The sequence below is a fragment of the Pinus tabuliformis genome, chromosome 6, assembly GCF_031772625.1.
Source record: "Pinus tabuliformis cultivar Carrire ecotype Pingquan chromosome 6, CPIR1, whole genome shotgun sequence".
Lineage (NCBI taxonomy): Eukaryota > Viridiplantae > Streptophyta > Pinopsida > Pinales > Pinaceae > Pinus > Pinus tabuliformis.
This window is the reverse complement of record NC_142292.1, coordinates 1,959,951,825-1,959,957,956: the sequence shown is the minus strand read 5'-3', so window position 1 is coordinate 1,959,957,956 and position 6,132 is coordinate 1,959,951,825.

The window sequence follows — 6,132 nt, the reverse complement described above, 5'->3', positions numbered from 1 at the left end:
ATAGCTCTGATACCAAATGTAGGTTTTAACCCCATACAGAAATTACTTGCATACAAATTCTAAAACACATAAAATAAACAATGCGAGAGCATAACACATAAAACACATATAGACAAAGATTTTCCCTTGGATCCCAAAACTAGAACTACCAAATTGATTTTTCATTATGTTCCTTTCAATGTTATAATACATATTTATACATGCCAAAGCATCGAATACATGGAACAAAAACCATCACGTCCAAAACCATGGACCGAAAACCATCGCACCCAAAAACATGTTCGAAAATAATGCACAAGCCATAGGTGGGTTCGCCTCGGACCCCATAGAGTGGGGTTACCTGCACCCCTAAAACACCCTGTGACCCTCCCGCTACGCAATCGGTGCAATGAAGGGGGGGCTCTGCCCCTGCTCTAACCCCTCGGTTAATGACGTGGGCTAGTCATGGAAAGAATATAACACAACCCAACATTTAGAGGCTTGCAATCTTTGCTCTAACTCAGGGGTCCACACTATCAGACCATCAAGCCTCCACCTTCCTTGGCCATTTTCCAATTTAGCGATCCATTCTTATAATTCGACCAGGAAGGAACAAAATAATATTTCATGTATCTCTGTGTATAGATATCTGTCCACTTCGTTAATCATGGATTTTTGTTTTCTTGCACCTCAAATTCATGGATCCTTCTATCCAACCAATCTTCAATTTACTTCTTAGTTGGATTCCAGTGATGCGACATCACACATCCCTTTATGGAGATCCTGGTACCGGCAATGGAACCATTTGTTGGCTTAGGGGGTCCTGACCCAGGTTCAGTGTTAACTTTGCCAAACAAATCCCTACACTATTGGCCCTTTTGGCACCAATCGCGGAGCGCAGACTAAAGTCTCAATAGGAGCAATATGTGGGAATTCTGGAACCAAGTTTCTGCACCCAAATATGGTTATGATGTCATTTTATACCCCTTATCTACTTTCGCACAGAGCGATAAGCCTTTAAGGCTTATCGATATAACTTCCTCTTACTGCCCTCTAGACCTTTGCGAAGGTCTATGACTATCTTTTGCAGACCCTAAACAAGAGAATCAACCACTTACATGCCTTTGTAATCACTCCTAAGTCTATTATTACCTAGATTTTTTTAAGTGTCTGAATTATTTAGCATGCATTAAGATATTCTTCGCGTAAACATATATTATTACTTGCATTGATATAACAATGTAAGTCATGCATAATCGCGCATCAATACAATATTAAATCATAAACCAATATTCATCATAACATAAACACATTCATTCATAATAGAAGTAAATGGATAAAACATAGATATTTCTAGAATAGTCTCATTATTGATACTTTAGATTTTCTTATAGACTCAAAACTACCATGCACACTCAGCTGCAGGGGTCCTCGCACTCAGCTGCGAACTCTACTCTAGGTCTTTGTGCACACAGCTGCAGAGCCTCTCTTCTACTCTAAGATTCTTCGCTCGTCACTTCTACTGACCCATTACATTCATATCATTCTATACCAAAAAATGCCTTAGTCTATTCTAATACTTTCCTTTTTATACAATCCCATGGTCCGCGGACCATGGGTAGATCTTCTAAAGCCGACACATCTTACATAAGAGAAGCGTAAAAACCCTTTATGGCACTTTACATCTACGTGCTCCGTGACCACATCTTGCAGAGACTTTACTCTTTATATAAAACAAAACTTTGGCTTTCAGTCCCAAAACTTGGGATTTTGCCCCAAAATTGACCTTAGGGGACCCTCTGCCAACATAATAGGTCTTTAAAGGTCTTGATCTCATCGGGGGAGCAAGACACACTGATATGTAGATTCTTGACAATGTCAGGTTTTGATAGAAATATTGAGAGGGATAGTCTCTTCAATATTTGTCAAGCTTTTCTCATAATAAAAATCGTGAATGGATACATAATTCATAGAAGACTCAATTATATTTGGTTGATAAAGTTCACTACTATTATCCTCGAAGAAATTTGTGAAGGAGGAATGATGGTGATGACTGTCCCATGGCGCATCATCCGACATCATGATCTCCATGATGCTCTCATCAGTGGAAAACATACAAGAGAAAGGATTAGAGGATGTGCATAATATAATGAATGATAAACCAAATTGATAAAAGAGGAGGAATTATAATAAGTTGCACAAGCCAAATAAATGGATCCATAGTTGAGCTTAATAGGAATGAGCACCATATAGTCACCAAAAATTTTGATATTAGATTCATGTGGCACTACCCACAGATTAGCTAGAGTATTAAAAGAAGATATATCATATTGATATAGGAAACATAATTAGATTTGTTGGGAAGTGAAGGAGCAGAAAACGAAAAGGTTCCCATGAGAGAGGAATCCTTAAGAAGTCCAAACTCGACATGCTGAAATGGGTGAGGGGTTTCCCCCATGATAGGAATTATTTGAGTAACTAAATAATTGGTGGCAAATAAAGTGAGTTGATCAATGACTACTATATCGCCTTTGTGAGGAAAATCGATCATTCTAAGATATGTTGAAACAACCGCAGTAATGGCATAAATTGACATATGACCTAGTAGAAGATTGTAATCTAGCAGTCCATCATTAACTTCGAATTCTATGGATATGGTATTGTTGCCTAATTCTACTTGTAGAGAATTGAAAATTCCAAACCGTTTGTAGCTTCTTTGATAAAAATCCTTCAGAGTGGTTGGTGAATGACTTAATTGGGGAGAACCAATGGAATTCCAGAAAGATAGAGAAATAATAAATGTTGCGGCTCCCTCATCCACAATGGAAAAATGGATATTCTTACCATGAACAATAACCTAGATCATGAAAGATAATTGAGCTGGAAGTCGAGGTATATTATTCTCATGGCTAAAACCTACTAGGTTGGAATCCGAAGGATCAATACATCCAATTGCAGAAGACAAAGCCTTATTTTGGGCGGGACAACTTTTCAACACCTCAAGAGTGGACATGGTTGAAGGAGATTGAGATAGGTCCTCAACTATGTTATAATTCTGAGTAGCTCTCACATGACGGTTGAAAGAGGATTTATGGATAATGCCTTTAGGAGGCTTAATCGTCAACTCAGTAAGTATAGAATTTGGAACAAGATCCGATGGAGATGTGGTCAAAGTGGTAGGTTGATCAGTGACCTGACCATTTTAGGGATTCACAGTGTTGTAGTATTTACTTTAGGTGGTCACCATAACATCATGTTTCAGCTTAGTGGAGGAAGGCATCAAAACCGAGTTAGAGGAAGCGAGATCCCGAGCAAACATATTTGTCTCTTGATTCAGAAACGGATCTTTCAATACAACAGGAGTAGAAGATGATTCAAGGAACTGATTCGCTTATGCTCAGTGTGGAAAATCATGAGTGAAGTGCTCTTAGTTACAAATAAAACATGGGTAACGAGTTTCCTGCTTTTCTTTAGAAGACTGATTTTTTGTTTATCCTGCCGAGAATTATCTTTCTTCTTTTTACCTTTGCATTTATTCTCACTTCTTAGTTGTTAAGATTTACCTTTGGATGATTGAACGAAATTGATCTCGAAAGTAGAAACCACAGGAGTGGTGGAAGGAGGGCTTTGAGAAGCCATAGAAAGAGTCGAACCAAATGGTTTACTCAATGATTTCTAGATGGAAGAACCAATCACGCCATCGACGAAATGTGATTCTTTACAAGGAGATTCAGGAATAATATTGGAAGGTCACAAAGAATTTGGTATTTTATCATAAAGTGTGCCAGATTGGGTATACATAAGATCCAAATATTGGGCACGAGTAATTATTTTCCTTTCGGTAACAACTCCACCCTTGGTGACGTCTTCTATGATAGATGGAAACATAAACTTAATGAACCATTCAGCTAACAATTGGTCAGGAACAAATGTTTTAACCAAATGACAATGACCTCACCGCTCATGAATGTGATCCAAGATGTGAGTGGCATCAGTTTGTTTGAAATTGGTTAAAATTTCAGTTCCAGTCTCATATTGGATGGGTAACTGAAAATGTGTTAGGAATGTAGTAGCCAAGGTGCTGAAATTATCGAACCAAGCTCTTGGTAATTCAATATACAATTTTTTTGTCGTACCAGTGAGTACAATGGAAAATTTGCAAATGAACATAGTAATTATTAAGGGAGTTCAAAGAACACCACAAGTGATAAGTCATCACATGTGTGGATGGGTCTTCTCTATAATTTCCATTAAAGTTTTGGATATCACTAGGAAACATTGTCAGAATAACTGACAACCAAGGTGAATGAGCAATGGGATCATTGGTGAGCCTGGTTAGATCCAGCAATTGGAGAGTTTCTACAAATGGAAATTGATTGTTGAGGTCCGGTATAGGATACCTTGGATAAGATGGGATGGCCTAGGAAACAAGTATCTATGTGCTAAGATAGGGAGGATTCTGACAACCACATAACCTTGCTTCCCATCTCTATGATAACATTGTAAATATTGAAATGGCTGAGTTTGGATTTGTTGACCACAAGGAATTTGAGGCATACCTTGATACATTTGATATTGTTTCCATGTGGGATTTCACATCATCCCAACATAAGGTTGGTTAGGTTGTCCCTGTGACTTACCACATACATTATAACCCACTTGAATTGGAGGAATAACCTCACCAAGTTGTTGTGATTGTAAGTTACCTTGAAAATGCTGGGTATATAAGGCTTGAGAAGTATGAAATACTAGTGAAATAGGTTGAGTTAAATATGAAGCATGTAGAGGTTTTCTTATAGTCATTTGATCTTGAACAAGTTGAGATATAGGTTGTTGAATAGGAATTTGAGATGTAGGTGGAACATGTTGAGAAAAAAATGATGAAGCCTCAAACGAACCAGGTTGTATGCACACAGTGGGTTTTCAAGCATTAGCAACCCTCCCTAAATATGGAGGACTCATATGAGGCTGAGCACTAACTTGAGGAGATGGAAATAAACCTGCAAAATGTTCCCCCCCTTGTTACAGGTCTATTTGGGCACATCACTCCCGATGATCAAATCAATGTAAAGAAGCTCTATCAAACTCTAATTTAGTTGCCACATGCCCTAGACATGCCACCTCATTGAGTGCTTTCATCCATTAGAATTTCCTGTCTTCAAAACCTACTAAAGTGCTTCCTTGGGTCACCAATGCATTGCTGGTGAGGGTTAAGTGCTCTGCAGAGAAGGTAGCCCCATTCAAGGCTACGTTGCAAAGCACCTAAGCCCACTCAAGCCTACACTAGGTGAGAATCCTTAAAATGTTCATTGGATCGTGATTATATTCCTCCTTTCTAGAGTCTTCTAGAACGAACCCAGCTCCTATCCTATCAAGATGAGCTCGACTTAGGATAGCCTTGGATCATCTAATCCTCTATCCTCTCATCCCTTTGAACATGGAAACTAATTATCCAATTATGGAAAACCATTCAATGCCATATTAATGACAAAATTACTTGCATTCATCTATAAATTGGCCTCCCATCATAAAGCCAAGGAGCTCGGATATTATAGAGAAATATTATTGGTTTAGAGACTTGAAATCATTGTCAAGTAATGTTATGCTATTGGATTGATGTTGCTATTGGTGTGATGAGGGTTTGGAATACGTTGGATGAGTGACACAATATCGAACCACATTGGGTGTAACTTCTCCTTCTATCAATTAATAAAGCAGTTTGTTCTTTTTCCAATACTTTTGTGTATATCTATGATGAATGTATGTTCAAATGTTGTCGACTCCATTTTTTTACAATAAATAGATCATATGCTTTGATTGTTGTTGTCTTCTGTAAATGTTGGCAGGTACTGATTGAGCGAATTTAGTTTGAGCAGGAGCAACGGGAGCAACTCAAAGGAGATCAAAGGAAGCGAAGGATCACAAGTAGGTTCTTTTATCTTATCTATTTATTGTAGCAAAAGGTTAAACATATTTACTTCAGTTGTTATAAGTGTAACTACCCACTTAGGGAAGATATACTTATTCGTAGGTATACATTTCGTATAACAAATTAGCGACCATACTAGGGAATGACCATTGTTCTTGGTAGTTATCCCTTGTTTTAGCAGCACTGGTAGACTTTTCTTGAGTTCATTTACCCATATTCAGTCA